Raw genomic sequence first — 21,179 nt, 5'->3', positions numbered from 1 at the left:
GAAATAGGAACCGCAAAAATGACTAATTGCTTTGCTGGTAAAAATTCAGCATTTAAGGAAAACAACAACAAAAAAGGTCCATGTCATGAGTCACAATCCAGACAGTTTCTGCTACCCCTCTTCCACCCCTCCGCTTCAGCCTGTGAGGCCGGATAGTGCCTCTCCTGTTCTTGCAACAATACCTTTGCAAAATTTAGTTCCCGAAGTAGGGAAGAAGGGAGAAAAAATATAGAGAGAGTAAAAAGATCTGTATAGCCAGCCTAAAGGCATCTACACTTCATCTTAGCAGATCTGGTTTTTTAGAGGTTCATCTATCAGAACAGGTTGTTCAACACATTTTCAGTATGTTTCTAAAAGTACTTTAAAACCTTTAAATATAAAAGAAACCCAAAGCCACAACTGTTGGAAATGCGAACCTGAAGGGGTCAAAGGCAAAAGACAAAGGAAAAAAAAGGGTATTGGAGAAATCCGCTTTGCAGATGTCCTGACTTTGGAAGGGGTGGTGCCCTTCCTTTTGAATCCTTGGTCTGGAAATACCCCATATTGCGCAGCCTAAGCAGTCTGCAGCAAACATCCGTGCCCACAGAGGCCAGCTCCTTTCTGTGTGTTATTTCCTTCCTCAGGGAAGTGAGTTTAGCCCTATGGGAGAGCTGAAACCCTCTGCTTATCGTGCACGAGGGTCAACGATGTTTTAGAGATCCTCAGTTCCTCCATTTCTGACAGTTATATACTCTCCCGAACTTGTATTTAAAAATCACTATTCCTTCCCTGGTACGCTGCTGCCCTTAAGGCCATAGGTTTTGCTGTGGTGTCAGAGGCCCCTTTGCAACAMAAGGTATGTTTTGATGCATTTCCCCCTCTGCCTGCTGCTCTAGGCAGAGATTTGCCTGTAGTCTTGTCCATGCAGTCTCTGACTTTCTGCCCTAGTCCTGCTGCCACTGCCACTTTTATGGGGTAGGAGACTTTACAACAGAAATATCTTGCTTTCCCATTAACCACAGCACAAGTCCCGGGAGTTCATGTCCTGTCACATACTTAACTGGCTAAATCTCCCAGCCATATGCCTCGAATAGATTCAGGGAGACAGTAGTCCTGGAGCCAGGTAGCAGAAGAAACTGTTCAGTTAGAAGGTAAATCCATAGTTAGAGCYGCTGCTCTTTAAGCTCTGAGGCAGGGAAGAGGTCCCAAAGCCATAGTGTGTAGTTTAACTTCCCTCCCTAGAAGTAGGCAAACTGAGGCTTTGAGAAAAGCAGTGCCAGACATCGAACCAGCCATAGGTAAGAAAACAGGTTCCCCAGGGGAGAAACCATCTTTTCAGGAGCAGCCCTTTCTCACCGAGGAGCTCTCCTACTGTAATGTCCACACTCTGCTCTTTAATCTTTCAGTAGCTACTCCYCCTGTTTTATTAAAGTGAGATTTTTTTAATTTTAGAAGCACTACCACTGAGACATCCCCCCCCCGCCCCCTCAGAAAACAGCTGAACCACCAGACATGCCCAGATCCAAAAATCATACTACACTTCCCTGCTACACACCTCTGGTGGCTTTAAGTCTTAATCAGTATAAAAGTAAAAGTTTACTGCTCTGGCTGCTTAGTTCAGTGGTTTGGTTTTCATATCTTTCYAAGCAAGATGACTACTAATAAATCCAGTTATAGACTTTGGGTTGCATACCATACAGGCCCTGGCTGCATTATATTCTCTCAGTATGGTTTGTCGCACTGAGACATGCAGATAGCCCTGGRATTATTTGCAGTTGTACAAACAGGCAAAACTGCCAAAAGAGTCTTTAAATAGGCAGCAAACCCTTCCAGCCACTACATGGAACAGGTGAAAAGTCTGTTACTTTGTCCCATCTCTTAAGCAAAGTTCTTCAGGAGAGGAAAAAATAAATAAATAAAATTAAAATTTATTCCTGTCTGTACATTTCTTTCTCTCCCACCCCCCCCTTCATATTACACAGACTGATCAAATGCTTTCCTCTCAGAAGAGAGGGGGGGTTTTTTGTTGTTTTTTGGGGTTTTTTTGTTTAAGAATGCTGCCACCTTGGACTTATTAACAGGATCGAGTTAAAGGCCAGAGATTCACGCTGCACCTTTAAGATCCTGGCATGGAGAAGACAACACATTCTGCAGAGCTCCCAGCCTGGATAAAGCCTCTTTATTTACAGGTAATGCAAAAGCAAGCATCCCCCATTGTATATTCTGCACCTAAATACAAGCAACTCTTATCCCCGATCACCAGAGCGTTCTCCCATGCCACATTAGCGGGTTTTGTCCTCAAGCAAACCAGGATGCAAAAGACACCACTCTACGACCCTTTATGAGGAGCAATCTCCTCTTCTCTCCACAACCAGAGCAGGCAGTGAGCCTGTTTTCCCTGTAGGGCACATTTCGTCCTATTCCCCAGCGAAAAAGAGCCAGGGAAAGTCTCCTGCTTCCTCTGGTTTTTCCACCCACTGCCTGACAGAGCCTCACGGTGGGAATCTCTGTTCTCCCCCTAAAACCAGGCAAAACCTTATAGCACTGCCAACAAGGAAAGGGCAGCTTCCAGCTCAGCCTGGAGAATTCACAGGAGATGGCATTYGCTTTCAGAGATACTGGTTAGCATCTTGACATTTACTAACCCTTGAAAGGGGACTCCTGAATGTATAGTCAAAGCTCAGCCTTTGAAATTTGGGAGGAATTGATTCAGTTCCAAAMTCTGCCCAGGCCTGCATACACAATCTTGGAAAAGAAAACTATTCTCCTTTGCCCTTCTGTGCCCTTCCTGTGCTGGGGATAATCACACCTTTGCCTTACTTATATATTCCTTCAAGCAGGACTTAAGCATGCAGTCTTACRTCCAAGTCCAAGTCCAGTGTAGTTTGGTCCTTGTTTCAGTTAGGACCTTTTAAGTACTGTAGAAAAACAAATGTGAAATCATTACAGTCTGTTCTTTAAACTGTTTTATGTATGCAGAAAAGAACAGGCAATGCCACAAATGACACAAAGTTTTAAAGTGCACAGGAGAAAAGTAAGTGATTTATAGATTAGTATTCTTAGACTGTTCAGTGAAGTGTGAAAGAACAACAATATACTGTCATATGAGCAGCAGCATATAAACATCCCTTGGCATTTTACACTTTGAAAAGGATTATACATAAGCTCAGCTAAGAACAGTATTAAAAAGGAATCTCAGTCATACTTTTTTGCAACATTTAGTAAGAGAGCTAATCTGTCTTTGGAGCTGAGCTAAAGCTATGCAAAACAGATACAAGGAAATTCATAAAAATATGATGTAAGATTTTAAAAACAATTTTAAAGACAAAATTATGACATAAGATTTTTAATGTGTTGAGTTGTTCGAGTTCTTCAGACTCATATTTAATGGATTCACTTTGCAAAATTGAGGAAAAATAAAAACAGAAGTCAAGCACTTCACATATTTGTCCTGAATCCACAAGTTAAGGCTTTTAATATCAGGTATCACAAAACTCAAGCTGAAACAGCAGGACTGCCAACACTGTTAACTTCACCTAGTTTCAAGTTCTATCTCAGATTAAGACTAGGACCTTTGAAATATCTCCCCATGTTTATAAATTCTTCCCAGGAGCCTGTTTTGAGAAGTTCTGTGATCTACATGGGTCTTCACAATAATATGGCGAAGACGTACTGCTTTTAATTTAATTCACTGACATTTTCAGTGGAAAGCTGACCTAAGGTGGTCTAACATTTTACCACTCTGCAACTTATGACATCATTTGTGATGTAATCAGAAGGGTACATCCATTTTGCACAGTTGGAAAGCCACAGAAAATCTAATGAGGATTGCATGAAAGTCAACGTGTTGCAGAAATCATCAAGATTCACCTTGCTCTCCATCTAAGAAGAAAAGCGTGATTAAATACCTGGTTTAAAGAAAATGCTTAGGAAGATGAGTAGCCAACATGCAGAGAGCATGGAAAAGTTGAGAGCACAAGAGACAAGGAGGATGTGAAAATTGAGACCACGGAGTGCTAAAGAACACAATTCTAAAAATCAATGCAAGGTTGGATCAGAAATGAATGCAAAAAGCACAGCACGGGAAGGCTATAATTAGATGATTTAGTCRTAGCCAGGAGCCTGACTGAGCTTTTTGAATCCACTGAAGTGGACACAGTTAATGCAGAGTTTGGCTTGATCATTACAGTTCTTCTCATGGCGGCATCACAGAGGAGGTTCACATTCTCATTTGGTCTCTATTAAGGCAATATTGGTAAAAATTCACCAGTATCCATAGGGGCTTCTCATCCTATGGGAAAAATACAACTGCAGGCAAGGTAAAGTGTCTTCCATTGCAGTTGCATTGTTGGGAGTACTAATACAGATTCAGCAAAAGAGATTAATCAGAGCTAATGTAGTAATGGGGAAAATGCCAGTTTAGAATAACACTGATGTTGACAGTAAGCCTCCCCAGAACAGAGCCATCTACTTGGACTGCCAGGCTTTGTGAGTAGGCATGGAAAAAGCAGTGTTCAAAGTCTCCCAAGACCTTGATCATGAACAGGAATTTATGCTCAGAGGACTATATCAGGATATATACGTGTTGACTATAACTTACAGTAAAATACCTGAGCTGACRTGGAGCCCAGCTTGATCTAATACACCCTCCTCTCCAGCAGGGCAAATAAGCCTGCTTGGCACTCCATGCAGCTGCAGCTAGACAAATTTCAGTGCTCAAGCAAGTGCATTTAAAGCTAGCTCACACTATCTCTACATTACCCTGCAGTCTGCAGCACTGACAGATTGCAATAGCTTTCTTGAAAGAAGTTAACCAACTGAGCATCTGAGAAGCACGGGAGCTAAAAACTTTGATATCATTCTCCTCCTAGCCTGGTGACAACAGCTTTCACTCTAACCAAGTTTGTCCTGTCTCAACTACATTTTACAACTCTTCTTTTGCCTGGCTGATTGCCCCCTAAGACACAATGGCAAAAGCATTGAAAGGGAGCTTAAGCAGCAAGCAATAACCTCCACCGCAGATGTCGGACTGCTCCGAGAGCTTGCACCCAGTACTGCCCCTGCCTTTCCCTGCCAGCTTCTCTCAGCCCACCACTGTAATTCAGGAGGAAGCAGTAATTCAAACGTTGARCGGAAGCAGGGGACCTGGGATCCGAGCTTTACTTTCAGCTCTTTTGCCCATCTGCCGGGTGGTAGGTCATTTCACCTCCTTGGACCTCCACATTTTCTTCCGGGTGCACGTCAGCAAAACAGCACTGGGGCTGTAAAATCCTTGCATCATAGGCAACGGGCAGAGCAAAGGGCATCAGTGGAACTGAAGCATCCAAATTAAAAACCAGCCAGCCTCAATTTTGTGCTTTGTTGTTCCCACAGGCTCCCAAGTTCACCTGGCAGCAGGGATGCACAGAAAGCCCTGCGTCCCTTGAAAGCCATGCACTTCCCTAGCAAAGAAATCAAGGTTCATTGGGCTAGAGAGCATGTGTTCCAGAGGATCTTCATCTACAGTCTAGCAGTAAAGGGCTTTTGCTTAGTAGTTCTAGGTTTTGTACCTGCTTCTGGAACTGTTCAGAATTTTATGTTACACACTGTTTTAGCCAGATGCATGAACATAAGACTCCCAGGTGAATGCCCAAACTACTAGGAATGTTTTAAGCAAGGCGTTATTAAGTAATAATTAACTCATTCCATTTAGTCTGAGGTCTCCTTATCAAGAAATGTTATTCATCAGTACTACTCTAACTCACACTCTAATTGATTTATACTTAATGGCCTTTCAAAGACATCTCTCCACACTACTCTCAGGCATAACAGTGTGTGTCTGTGTACATAAATATATTTTAATTATATATATATATGGGATATTAAATCACATCATGATATTTGACATGCTACAAAAATATTGCATAATTTATAGAAATTATAAGCATAAGAAAAATCATCCAATAAACTCTGCCATCATGTGTTCTTGAGGCTAGATTAAGGCTACACTAGGTCTTTTCATTTTATAAATCAATGAGAAAATTTTATTCAGATCTCACCTTTGCAGAAGCAGCCAGCTGTTTAAAGCAGATAAAAAGCAAGCATATCTGTACTGAAAATGAGGAGTATCTGCAGCCAGCTAAAGCTCTAGCATTACCTTCTTTATAATGGTAGAAAGAAGGGATTTTTGCAGTGATGCCATAACCCTGCTGTCCACAAGATGGTGCAACATTTTGGCTGCAGACAATTTGGGTGACATGTTCAAAGTGCATCAACAGCACTTGTGCTGGTCCTCACCTAAGTTTTTTGAAACTTCAGGTCAGTTTTGATAGCCTTCAAACAGTGTACAAAATCCATTAAAATATAATATAAAAATTGCTTTACTCTACACTTCTCTTTAGGCAAAGTTTCTCATTAGAGCTAGGTGAAGGGAGATTTTTGTTTAAAAGAGAATTTTTAAAAAGTAAAAAAAAAATAGAGAAAGCAAGTGTTTTCTAAGTTTTTTCAGAAAACTTCATTTTCATTAGGATCTCAAGATCCAAAACATTTCAGGAAAAAAAAAAGTTGTTGGAAAAGATTGTCATGGTGTTTCACAGGAGCTGTATTTCAAATCCATTTCCCTGGATTCTCTGGTGTACTTCATCTGTCATGTTGCAAAAGTCATCTTTTGGAGAAGGAGCAAGCAACCCACCATGGGGTCTGCAGTCCCTCTATGGAACCTGGTCATCATACAAGGATAGGGAGACTCGGGTCCACCAAACTAGAAATTTTATAAGGCATAACACTATTTTCAAATCACAGCGCTAAAACGTCCCAGCAAAAACATTAAAATCTTATTCCAGCCCCTCTAAAAGCAGAATTTGGGAGCAGAGGGAAAGGAATCCACACCACCCTTGTTGAGTGAAAAACAGTATTTTTTTATCAGTCAATTTTGATAGAAAATTCTCAAGCAGCCTTAGTTTTCATTTTTGTTCTGCATGAACTACTTTTTAGTATGAAGGATGTGCAACACAGACACACAGTATCCCTGAGGCAACTGGAGCATTTGCTTAGATGGAAAAGGAATAGCAAAAAGATGTTTTAAGCCAAGAAACCAGATGAGTGATTTTGAATGTTTCAGTTACTGGATGACCAGCCTGAAAGACCTTCCTCATTTTCACAAAGTGCTGACCCATGAGCTTTCACTCCTTAAAATTAGACCCTTTCAAAATTACTTACACTAGGCTCCTAAAGAAACCAAATGGTTGTTTTTGAATATATTGCATTTTTAACTATTTGAGCAACATGCTGTGGAAATCAAAATAGAGAATGAACACCACATGACCAAGCAGTTTGCCTTGGTCTATACCATAGCCCCAGCTGGCAGAGTCAGCCCCCACGCTTGTGTGGGCAATCTCTTCTGATCTGAAGGGACATCAACCTCCCTTTATTCTCCTATTCTCCATTTTGAAGAGAAAGTTCAAAGATGATGAACTGATTTGAAAGCCTTTTCAACCCAAAACTCTAAGCCCATGCAATTTGCTGTAAAATATTCTGTTTTGACTACACTGATATAACATTGCTACATTTACATTTGTGCATTTGTTACAGTCAATGACCAAAACCCTCTGCTAACTCTGTGTAAAGACTGTCTGAGAATATCCTATTGTATTCCAGAACATGCAGTTTAAAGGTCTAACTTTTACAAGAAAAAAAGAACAACAACATTTTTTTTCTAAGTATTTTAAACTGTGTTTGAAAAACACCATTAGGCGTATAGAAATGTACTCAAATAACCTTAACTCTAACCAGACCAAGCTGACATTAGCCAGTAAGAACTACACAGAAGCATTTAATCTTCTACCCTCCTTCAGCTTATTTTCAGCCAGTTTCCTGTGAAACAACACAACTCACCAGACAAACTTGGGCTGGGACCCAAGATTAGGGTCCTGTTTCTGTTCCCAACATGGTGCCTATATGCTCTAAAGAAGTTCAAGAGCCTAGAAATATTTCTAGAGATCACTCTAGCATGCACAGGAACSTACATGGCACTTAGATTATCAAGTTGTCCCGTAATGTATGCAGTAACTGCCCAGGAATACATACAATCTTCTATCTACTGTTTCTTAAGCATTTTACCTCGCACTTTCAGTACAAGTTTTATTAACTTCCACATAATAGACCTTATAATTATATCAAGAGACAATGTTGAGTTTCTCTACTCCCAATCTGTAAAGCAGCAACAACAAAAGACTTGTTTACTACTAAGAATTTAAAGTGAAAAACAAGGACAGGAGATGCACATTGGCAAGTGTAACCAAAAGACAGTGTAACCAGTAAAGACAGCCCTAGTAGCAATGTTCTACTTTGCAAAACAAGTTCATCTGCAGACAAAGTGATGACTGCTTCAACCTAATGGACAGAAAAATCAAGAGTAAGTGAGGTGCATTAATTTTGTGCAGAAGGATAAAGCTTAATTGAGTCTTCCTTCCCCCTTCAGCAGAAGTGCACCAGAGGTCAGAATTTAGACTTGAATTCACATTTTGGGGCAAATTTTGCTCACATACTCCACAGGGAGGAAGCAGGCAGCAGAGCAGACCTGGGATGGCTCTGCTGTGCAGGAGGTTGGGATCAAAGAGCCTGTAGCACAGGCTGCAACTCCTGCTCTGTATAGTGCATTTGAGCTTTGAGATAGTCCTTGAAAGGCAGCTGGTGATGAGCAAAGTTTCACCAGCCAAAATCCTTTTACGCTATGAAGTTTATATCTCACAAGACCTCTTGCAGCTCCGGTGTTGAGGACTGGCCTCAGAACAGTTCAAGCACAGCTTGCGGTGGCAAAGCTTATCCATCCATCCACCGAATGTAACCCTGGTGTCTTATGATCTGCTTGTTCCTACCAAAACCTTTTTTTAGCTGCATATTAGTTAAACATGGTCTGTACTTAGATAATACGGGGCTCTGAGCAAGGCTGGAGCAGGGCCCTGGCTAGTCTAAGAAAAAGCGAGTTCTCCTTCATCTCATCTTCAGAGCCCGTCCTTCAGATTCACCCAGCTGTTACTCTTCATCTGGCCCTCATCTCACCCCAGGTTTCCCACCCATACACAAAAAGTTACCCACGGCATCCAACCCACAGTAGCTTCAGGAAAGGGAGAGTTGGTTGGGCCAGGCCTACAGTCCTTCAAAAGCTTAGGTTGCAATCAGACATCACTCCCCCGCCCCGCATCAAGGCCAGCAAACAGAGCAATCACTGCTGTAGTAGTTACCAGAAGAATTAATCACGTGATGCTGTGCAGGAATTAGTGCCTTTTCTAGGGATTCCTTCCCCCTGCCTCCGCAGGTTGTTTCTGGTATCTTTATCAAACTGTTTACAGAAATAAATTCTCTTATACAGACACTTAAATAAAAGTGCAAATCATATAGGATCTTACACAAAACTTGATGAGAAGGCTCATTAACTTAAGTGGATCGATACTTAACAGCCAGCTACTTTGAAACAAACTCTGTCTAGGCTTCCCCCATATGAGAAATCAATGAGGAATAGCTTGCATTAGGAAGCTTTATAGGAACTTAAAAGAGTTCATCACAATAACACAAAAAAGCTTACAATACAAGTAGATGCTACTTAATTCTAATTAATATTAAAGGGATGCTATCCAGTCTTCTAAACCCAAAACACCATGTAGTTTGTATACTTAGAGTTGTAAAACCTCATAAGGAATGTGGTCTTTGTTAATTACAGGCTGTCTGGGAAGGGGAGGGGGAAATGAAATTGATCCTTCTAGTGATGAATTATTCAAAATAGGGGAGAAAAAAAAGAAGAGAGTCAACTGCAGCATTAGACTCAAGCCCTACGTACAGATGGTTCTATTTGACAAAGAAATTAAGCCACCAGGGTGCTCTTGCTGACATGTTACATTTTGAACTAATCAGTGCAGGACTGATTTGGAAGTATGTTATTAAGATGATTGTTACAAATATAAAACTCATTTTCCTCTTAGAAATTTTTTTCCTTTACTTAGAAGTAAAAGTTAGAAACAACAAGCATCGCTAGTAATCATTGCAAATGAACTCCTATATGTTGCAAGAGAACTAAGTTCCACTTGTTATTTAAAAAAAAAAATCACTATTTCTAGTTTTGCATTCTTTTTAAGCCAAATTTCTGATAAGGCCATTTTGGGAATGAGTTTATGGGGTGGTATGAGAAACTAAAGGACAAGTGAGGATTTCTGTATATGCTTTACCCAGTACAAGTATGATCCAGAGACTCTCCAGATACTGAGAGCTTTCAGCTGAATTATTTCAGCTGAATTATTACACTGAACAGTTAATGTAAGTTTTAGAGTCAAAGACTATCAAGAATGACTCATCACATACATTTTCTTAGTGTTATAATCTGTAATGCAGCTGCTTGGACTATTTATTTTGAAATATTGACTGCAGTGATTAAAAAAAAACAAAAAAACCTACCCATTCCATGCTCTAAGGGCCCACACCAAGTTCTTACAACAGAGATCTTAAACTAAGCTCCAGAAACCATCCACAAAAACCACTATAAAAAAAAAAAATGTTTAAGCAAAGAAAAAAGGGAACAAATCTTACTGAGAAAAACCTCCATGTGAATGTACCTCCAGAATGACTTCTTTTCACAGTTGATTTTGGTCCTTGAAGAGGCATTATGTTTTGGCTTTTCCAGACTAATTAAAAAAAAAAATCTTATTTCTCATGTAGCAAGCAACACAATTAACACACAAAGGTTTACTAATGGAAAAAGAAACATTGGGGAAATCAGGAAGAGCATCACACAAGCAATAGAAAAAACACATACAAGGTTTGGGTCTCTAAAATAGGGCAAGGCTCAGCTGAAACATTTGTTCCAGTTGAGATGTTCATCACAGCTGTCCTCTATTTGGGTTCTCTAATAAGGGTTGGTTTCACGCTGCAGCCTTTTCCTCAATGAGGCATTACAGTGGTCTCACTCCCTCTTCCCCCATACTATTTTCATGAATTGTATAATAACTCTGAGACACTTAAGTCTCCACCCAGTGGGGCTGAAAGTGGTTAGTTCCTTCAAAAGTTGTTAGGGAGGAACAGACCAATGCATAGACACAAGTAGAGACATGTGTGCCGAGGCATATGCCCAGTAGGATCACATAGATCTTGTTTTTTAGCAAAGCAGGCTAAAAATGGTGAAGGATCAAGCACCTGTCTGCCAGTATCTATGTCATTTCTTCTCAAGATGTTAATTCCTGGTGGGTGCTGAAGATACAGATGCGTCCTGAGTCTTGCAGCATATGATATTAATTCCACTGTTATTAATTCCATTAATTCCATTCCATTAATTACATTGTTACTGAACTACTTCTTCAATGTATGATGAAGTCCAACCCAGTCTGACTTCCAGAGGCTACTCAAAGCTTTTATTCTTACTCAGGCTTACCTTTGGGGTTATGGAGTAGGTAGAAAATTTAAATTGTGGTTCATGTTTTACTAGTTTTCAGGTTTCATATAAAAAATAAATTATTCATTCAAATATTACAGGTAAGCCATTTTTTAGCTGTTATCCGTGACAGCTCAAGTACAATGTCCAGCATTTCTATGAACCCAATAAATTTGACTGAATGGAGCAGAAGCTTGCAGCTAAACGGAAAGATCTTTGTACTGTAAATGTCTATTAGGGTACAGAAAGTGTGAGTTAAACTTACCCAGCAATCTGTCTTTAGATTAAACCATGTAGTTATATATTATGACTTTAAGGAACTTCTGAAAAGAAAAATAAAAACATGAATAGAGAGATGACAAGAAATATATTCACTCCCTTTACCTATGTCAGCAGTAAATTGAAATTCAGCAGATTTTTCTTGCTGGATTTGCACCCTTTTCTAAAAAAAAGTATAGGCACAAAGGCAGTTTCAATATATCAAAGCATTGGCTTTATATTCTGTTTCAGAGAATATCTAGTCTGATTGATAAGAGGGTAATGCCATTTTAGTAGAGTGTTAAATTGGCTTTCTTTTTATAAGATTTAGGAAGTGGCAGACCAGAATTTTCTGCCTTCCAATTGTGTTTTCCTCATGGTTTTGATTTGGTTTGCCCTATAGGTTGATTTTCTCTGTCAAATAGATTTGCCTAGCATCTGATTCGGTCCAGCTAAGACAACGCTCCAATTACTATCACATCTAACTACACACCTTGCAATTTTCAGTGTATTTATCCTCACAGATACTATTTTCCCCCATTAGAGAGGGGGAATTGAGACACCCAGAACTGGATCCACAAAAAGCCTCAGAGACTCAACATTCCCACTCAGCTGCCCTCTCACCTAACCCTGGAGGTAGCAAAAACTGCACATCTTTAATTTGAATGTTAAAACTCCTGACATGCTTCAAGTTGTCCATGTGGGGAGAGTTAGAAGAATTGTCTGGAGCTCACCGAGAAAGTTGGGTTTCTCTGTCTACCTTTCACCCTCATCTCACTGAGGTTGGTCTGCAAAAATCCAACATCCATTGTTGCTTTCCTTCAAAACCTGACTTGAGTTGGGAGTGTGGTATCTGGCCTTCAGAAATAACTTGCTTGTTGAAGCACTCTGCCAGGATCTGGGGGACCTGGGTTCAATTCTCTTTTATCACAGAGGAGTAAAGGTGCATCTTGTACCTTAATACTAAAGGTAAACTTGGGATGTGTATGGAGTTGTTCATGAGGGGGAGAGATGGGAAACAAGAAAGTCTCTCACATTTACTCCTGTTGCAGCTCCTCCCCTTTTGAATAAAGATCTTCTAGACCAAAGAACATGACTCAAGTGCCTGTCGATTTAGGCACTCAGCTGCAGTAGGAGAGCAGAAATAGCAGGCTGCTGGCTTGCTCACTACCCTTTCTTGAAGGTGGGTAGTGAAGGTTTTAATATGCTAAAGCGACGTTGGTGCCTTGAGGCTACTGACTTATCAGATGCAGGGTATGTGTGATACATAAGCCTTGCCACTACTACAGCCTATCCTTTGTAAGAGAGTATTGATCTCTAGTGGAAAGGAAAGGAAAGAAGAGAGCTCAGGACTTTATCCGGAATGGAGGAAGGTGATGCATTAAGTGCTTGAACTGTGGAGAGGGCAGAATTTAAGGAACACATCTCTCTGCTGCATCTCTCATCAGCTGGTCCAGATGCCTTCCTATTCAGGCTGTGAACTCCCTTCTGAGCCACCCATTTTCCCAGCACAGGAGAGCTGGACGACACGAGGACAACTGTAAGTCTGAAGGCCAAGTATTCAAATGCTTCATGGGTCTAGTGGGTCAGGGAGACCAAAAGGTTTGCTCAAACTTCTAAAGACATCCTTGGCAACGCAAGAAACTGGACCTGGGTCAGCACTCTCACCACTAGGCTTTTTGCCCTGTCAAAAGGAATCAGTGTAAGAGATAACAGGCACTTTCCCGAGACACAGTGATTTCAGTAAAAGACATATCTATATAGGGACACATTTGTCCGGCACTGCATAACCAATAATTAGCACAAACATACAGAACCTTATCAAAATAGAGCTGACTCCAGCAATACTTATTCTTAATTCATCCTTAGGATTCACATAAACCTATGCATTCTTAATTAAAAAAATGACAACTGTTATAACTATAGCTTATCATAAGAGTTAAGATTACAGCTCATTAATTTTTTTGTGTTCTCACTGTTTCAGTGTAGCTCTGATTCGTCTAAATGGCATTCATGCCCATTATATATAAGAATTATAATTATATGTTGCAGGTTGTTAGTTTGTATGCTAAAAAAATAACATTAAGGAAAGCAGGAAATGTGTTACATTGCGAATATCTCTGCTGTCCCACATGTTGCAAGTAAGCATACAGTGTATTTTATTCCAAATTAAACTATGGCAGGGCTGTTTGCAGCGCCTCATTATCCATTCTCCACAAAGAGGCATGGCCCCGTCAGTCTTGTGATGAGATGCCACCAAATAAAGTCATCATGCCAAGAAGCAATCTAGGGAGAAGCTATTATCTGGTTTTCTACAAAAGCAGTTTCTAGGCTTACTAGCTTGTGTTATATAGTAGAAATTGAACTTAGGAGGGCACAGTGAAACATGCACTCTCTCTGTTTTGCAGCCTAAATGAAGGCTGTTAACCCTCCTTCAGAGAGAGCACAGCTAATAGGCCAACAAGATCTTGAGATGTACAGAGCCAGCTCACAGATGAAGACAGTGGAAGTCAGGCATTTATAATAAAAAGGGTTATACAAAACCATTGACAAACTCCATTTCTCACTTGAGTTTCATAGCACACGTGCAGGCCTGTAAAGAGGCCTGCTATCCTGGCACATTGTCATAAGTACCTTTACAATCTGTTTATTTACAAGTGTGCGTAAATCTTATCATATACAAATGGCAGTTTACATGATTTGTCTGCACAATGGTGGGACTGCAGGTCTCCATGTACATAGATATGCATTGAGGCCAGGCTTGAGATTAGAGAAATCTGATCCTGTGATGTCTTACTGAGTTCTGCAAAATTGAAAGCTTTTGTTACCCGGATGTTGCTTTCAAGTATTTTAACTGAAATTTTGCCTATGGGTTTACATGAGAATAAAATAAGAGGAAAATTTATCTTACTGGAATGATCTTAGTGGGGGCATTACTACTATTTCAGTCATATTGCAACGAATTGCTAAAATAACTTATCCTGAGTATTGTAGAAAGTGCAATAGAGGATTTCTCTAATGCCCACCCTGATCATCCCAACATCAGCTGCTCTTCAGATTGGGAACAGATTAATTTGGGTTAAGACAGACAAAGATTCAGTCACAAGTAGCATAAGTATTCACTTTTGAACTATTCAGATAAGGAAAAAAAGGGAAGTGAAGGGGCAGGGGAATTGGCTAGTGTGTCACCTTGCCAGTCTGTGATTGAGATGTGGTAGTAAAATAAACCGGGCTGCATTCTAAAGATATTATTTTCAGTATTTTTACAGACATAGTCAAATTAATTGGATGAGGAGGAGAAAGCTTAATGTAAGTGAAAAAGTTTCTAGCAAAGTCTTTTTCTGGTGAGACATTGGTTCCCATTTCTTGTGGATCTGTGGGATGTGAACAGGAGACAAACCACAGTGAGGGGTTTAGAAATCCGAAGTGCAGTTCCTGGCTTTGTCATTGACACCATGTAGGTGTGTCATATAGTGCTCTAAATTTTATTTTTCCTGTTGAAAAACAGGATGATGAGACTGTCCTTTCTCACAGGCATTTCAGGATGCTTCAGTACAATCAAAATGATGAAGCCCATGCAGCCATGTACCTACAACACAAGCACATTCAGCAGTCTTGAGGGAAAAAAAAATGACCTTTTACTCACTTCTTCCTAACTCTGTTAGTTAACAACACCAGATTTCTTCTTAATTATTTTGTTCAGTCTTGTGTTTTGATATCTGATTTAAAACTTTGTGTTCCACAGAAGGATCCTACTTGTGTCCTGTATTATCTGTGGTTACATCTACTCAGAGCCTATGCTCGGTAAAGTGCCTCGGTGTTGTTCATTGTGATAAATATTGGGCCACTGACCGTAACATCTCTTTGTGATAAATCTCTTGCTTTCACCAGAATGACACGCAGAAAATTGTAGCTTTGGACTTGTAAGTCAAGGAGTGAGAAAGTGAATGCAGCTTTTGGAAATAACAATGCTGGAGAAACCTCTCTGGCTTCTTTCAGAGATACCACCTTTCCAATGTAACCGATGGCAATTCATCATGTAGCATGGAACTGTGGGGTATACTTAGCTTTAACAAGTGTTTATATTCCTACCTCTCTCCCACAGTTAAGCCTGTGTTTAAAGATTTTGTGTATAGGGACAACAGTCAGGACCTCTTTTGGAGCCATGCATGAGGCAATCCTAAAGACTGTCAGAGAAGGGTCAAGACATCTGTCATCAGCCCACAGTGCTGGGAGGCAGGAGAAAGTATAAAGGGAAGGAGACACACAAAGGATCATTGAAGAGAGTCTAAAATGTGAAGATAATCTAAAATGTGAAAGACAATAGCCCATGGGATCAAGTGGTATATGATTAGACATTGGGGTCACATAACTAATGATGGCCATAACACTGTGCATGGAGCTGTGAGAAAGCATGAGGCCATATAGCATTTTAATCCGATACCTTTAAGGGTATTGCTTCATCTTTATTTTTTTCTTCATCTTTATCAGCAACCCTCATACTCTGCTTACATGAGCTTCCATTACATCAGTAAGCGTAAAGTCTTCTGTAGCAGCCCACTTTGCTGTGGTGGTGTAGACAGGTTGTGATAGCTCTAAGGTTACTAAGAAAGGGCTAAGAAGGGCTCTCCCCTAAGAACTGCAGGAACAGAAAAGGAGAAGTGGAGGGAAAGACACACACCCACACACTAGCAGACAACTGGAGAAGGGAAAGAAAGGAGTGTCTGTGATCTCAGACCTCTCTCCCTTTCCAAAAAACTTGAAGGAGCCCAAGGAGGAGAAGGTCATTCTCCAAAAGTGGTCACAGAGCAAAAGAGATGGAGTGAAGGAATTCAGTGGTTTAAATTACTCTGATCTTGGTCACAGATTTGCATGCCATCAGTTAAATCTCATCCTGGGCATGTGTGGAAAGAACGGTCCAGAGCCTATGCAGAAAGGCCTCTGCACACAGGCCATGCTGGAGAGAAAACTGACTCGTGTCTCAGGAAAACCACCCTCTCCTTAGCACTGCTGTAGAGCTTTGGAGTTGGGATTAAAGATGCTGGCCAATGAGCACTGCGGTTTAACACTCTGGTCGCGAACACTGCACTTCAGCTTCTCTTCTGATTTTGCGTGGACTTTCTGTGCAGTCCTCAAAATCACCTTYATAAGGGGGCACAGGTAGGAAATGGCCTCATGTAGTCACAGGACTACATAATCAGAAGCACAACAGCAGTAAGTCAAAAACCTCACCACAGTGAACCCAGCTCTCCCTAGGAAATGATCTGGATGATAGTAACCTTGAAGTTGACATAAGATTTACAGCTCAATTCCCTTGGGTAATGATGCTGATTACATCCATACTAAAACAGCAAAGTAAGTTCTCTTCCTTCCCCTCTGTAGCAACACTTCACTCACGGCTGTCACAGGGAAAGTCTATGACAGGTCCCTGAATTGCTTTAGACATTCAATAGATGCAGAGCTCTTTCTAAAGGACAGAAATCTCTCCACAGCTTCAGAGGAGCTGACAGCTGAAGAAAGATGGTCAGCTAATTTTTTTGTTGTAGCCATTCCATACACCAGGATAAGTAGTATGATTAAACTGATTTATATTGTTGAAATACTCAACTGCTGTTCTCCCCAAAATATGATGAACATAGCAGGTATTCAACTGTTTAATGAAATGAAAAAAACATCCTTCTATTGACAACAATATTACTAAAATGTAAGCAGAGGAATCCCAAATTGTCAATTTAAGGTGCATCACCTTTCATACATGGCTTGAGTCAAAAAACCTGGGGCTCAGACTGACTGAATTTGCTAGGACTGGCATTTTGAATAGGAGTCATCTGACCAGCTGTAAGTAGCTACAGTGGAGTTTTCTGTTTCACTCAGGGCTCCCTTTCCAGTCAATGCAGATCTGACCTATTGTTCAGTGGACTCCAAGACACGATCCTCTTACCCAGGAAGAGACATYTAAAATAGATGAATCATCTTGGAAAACATCTGTTCCCCTTCAACTTGTTTGGAACTGCACTTGTAGCGCARGTGGCCTGAGAAATGAGACACCAGAAGTAGTACAAGGACGACTTTCATCCAAGGGAAGATGCCGCAGGTGCCATGTCCCAACTTACAGCAGAAGCCTGGTCTCTCCTGGCAAACACGTRTCTCAGTTGCCCCAGAAGTCCCACCCCACCCAGGTCACATGGGCTGTGTGCTCCACCTCTGWCTGCCCTGGGCGTCACCATTTTGTAAAACATCATACCCCACGTGTTCACAGACTGCCCTGTGATTGGCTGGGTGCCATTTTTTGAAAGCATCATACTCACTTGATCTTAGAGCAACCTCTGATGGATTGCTCTTTGACCATGAAGACCTTATATAAAAAAAAATATACATTAATATAAAGGAGTGTATGAATATGCATAATGTATATTTATTTATACATAGATACAATCTATATATGTATCTGTGTGTGTGTAGCATATATACATAAAAATATAGATAAATAAATAAATATATATCCAAAAAATGTAGGTGTTAATGTATAAAACATTCTTTAATAAGAGCTAATGAAATGAATAGTTTAAATGTGAATACAAAATAATTAAACACTTTACAAGGGCCCCCCACTTTACAAGGCTGCTGAAGAAGCCCCACCATGTTTGGGGTGGGAGGAGGTTCACGAGTTGGGCAGCAGGGCCCTAAAGGAGGGGGTGGATGCAGACAAGTTGGAGAATACCTGAGGGCTATGGGCTTGTCCTAGGAGGCCACCAAGGGCCCCCAYGCAACCCCCACCACGTGCAAAGCAGACACCAGTCCTGTGAGCCRCACCAAGAGGCCCTCGTGCCTCAACGGGACGACCCTGCAGTATTACTGGGGCAGACTTTGGGCTCTGCACAGTGCTGCAGGACACAGGTAATGCTATCCATGGAAATGGAAAGCCAGAACAAAACACCAGCCTCAGGAAAACAYGTGCATGGGAACCGTGAGGGAAAAGCCCCGAAGGGATTCCCAAAAAAGACCACATGAACCAGAAGAACCAGCCAGTGGGCCCATGAATCACGTACTCTGTTTCTAGATAAGTTTCACACAGAGAGGACGAGTGGTGGGGAGCTCCCTTTGCCCACGACTGTGGGGGAGCTTGCAGCTGCCGGTCAGACCATTACGGGGTGCGGGCTGGTGCTRTGGGTGTTTCCTTGTCCCTAGGCCATGACCTCGTAGGAGGTTTCAGTGCAGCAGGACCCAGCAGCAGTTCCCTGCTCACACGGGTTGTCTCTCCCTTGCAGCAACAGGCTCTCTGTGCTGGGCAAAGTCTGCTTTCAGTGCCCCCGGTGTAAAGATGGGGAGAAATTGCCAGAAATGTCTTCCACAGGGATATGTGACCCCACCTTTGAACTGTAATTATTCATTTCATTAGCTCTTATTAAAGAATGTTTTATACATTTTACACCTGTGGTTTTATGGATATATATATTTATGTATCTTTATATATTTATATATGCTATATATACACATATATAAATAAACATATATAAATTGTATCCATAAATAAATAAATAAATATTATGCATATTTGTACACTCCTTTTTATACCTTTTTTATAAGTGGAGAGAAATATGTGTGCCTGTGTGTATGTGTATATATATATATATATATATATATATATAAATTTATATATTTTTATATTTGAGCACTTTCTGGTCCAAAGGAGATGGGCCAATCAGAGGATGCTCTGAGATCAAGTGCATATACTGTTTTCAAAAAATGGCACCCAGCCAATCAGGAAGCAGTATGAAAGCGCCCGCGCATGATGTGGTGAACGATGGGGGCCTCCATGCGTGCAGCGGGCAGGGGCTTCCTGTCCGGACGTACTTCCAGGTAAACCAGAAGGGGCAGCTAGTCCTGCCAGCCAATCACAGGGCTTCCTGAGAACATGTGGGGTATGATGGTGTCCAGAAACGGCCGTCAGCCAATCACAGAGCAGTAAGAAGATGGGTCAGTTACAATGTTTTACAAAATGGAGGCTCCCTGCCATAAAATGGCAACCAGTAAAGTGTTTATTCTCATGGTCTTTTGACAACGGGGCATGGTGAGGTTGCAGATGAGTCTCAGCTACCCACTAACATTTAAATTAAACTTCCTTCAATCACATTTACACTACATGTAGATCTGACATAGGACTCACCTCCTTGCAAGGATCCTGAACAGGCAATGGGTTGAGGAGCTAGGCAAGATACTACTCAAGGCATCTTACAGGAACCAGGTTAGGACTCAGACTCAGGGCTATGATACAGGCTTAGCATGTATCCTGCGGCTATGAACTTGCTATCATTAGCATATATACTATAGGTAAAGGCAGGCCAGGAACCAGTTCCTGGCCCCTCGTCCATGTGGCACAGCCTGGGTTGCGTGCATACCGCCTGGGGCTTGCTCCTTTAGAGAAGACCAACCCCAACCAGACCATGTAGCACATGGATCTGGGCTTATTGAAAGACTGTATATGGTGAAGGGACCAAACAGCCTTGTCCATTAAATTAAATCTCCAGCAAGCAGTTTCTGGAAAGTACAGCCTTTGCACCGTGCCCAAATTTTGTGTCAGAGAGAGGGAGGGTTAGGGAGGCCCATAACAGCAACAAGGAGCCAGCAAACAGCTAAGTAGCATGGAAAATCACAGGCCCACTGCTTGCACCCACTCTTTAGCCCTTATATTTAGCAGGATCATTGGACCCTGAGAGACTGTAGCTAGACTTTAGTTTCAGCACACCGATATAAACCTAATCGTGAGGTTCCTAGATTGAGTGATTTCAGTGGTTCACTCTAGAATATTCACTATTTTAAGTATGTGTTTAAGTATCTTGTCTTATTGAGTCTTTATGCCTTATTCTGAGAAAAACTACGCTGTCTCTAATAACGCAGCATCTCTGTGCTAATACACAGGACTTCTCCTCACATGCTTTGGCTTTCTGTATTATAAAGAGAGTCAGACAGCTTTCTTTGGGAACAGCAGTGCAGCCAACTATTACCATATGCTGTGTGGGTTCCCTCTTTCCGCTCCTCAAAGGAACCAACAGCCTGGCCTGGCCAGAAAAACAAAACAACATACTTTGCACACACGCAAAAAAAGGGTTTTGAAGGTTTTGCTCAGGATCAGAATAAAAATGAGACCTTGCATATGTGTATGGAAAAGACAAGAGAGAAAGCTCAAAATAGCTCAAAACTTGGGCACTGGTGACCCATATTCCAGGTTCAGCTCCACTGGAGTTTCCCTTGGTTTCTTATCTGGCTGGGAAGGAACTTTGGCCTTTGGAATATAGACTGTTTGAAACACAGAAATATGCTTTATGTCTCTTGTCTGAAAGTCAGCTTTTCTGCACTAGAGAAGTGGTTTTGACTAGTCATTTTCTAATGAAAAATCTTTTCTCCTGATATTTTGTAAGGCTGAGTATTTTAAATTACAGTAACTGACTTCTGCACTACCCTCTTTCCTTTAAAAAAGCAGTCAACTCCCACTTACTGATTGATTCTCAGATCACTGCTGGCTTGATCCCACTATCCTTGTACAAAC

This window comes from Apteryx rowi, unplaced genomic scaffold, assembly GCF_003343035.1.
Source record: "Apteryx rowi isolate R43461 unplaced genomic scaffold, aptRow1 scaffold_29, whole genome shotgun sequence".
In the NCBI taxonomy this organism is placed as follows: Eukaryota; Metazoa; Chordata; class Aves; order Apterygiformes; family Apterygidae; genus Apteryx; species Apteryx rowi.
The sequence above is the reverse complement of the archived record's forward strand: the minus strand, read 5'-3'. Positions refer to the sequence as shown.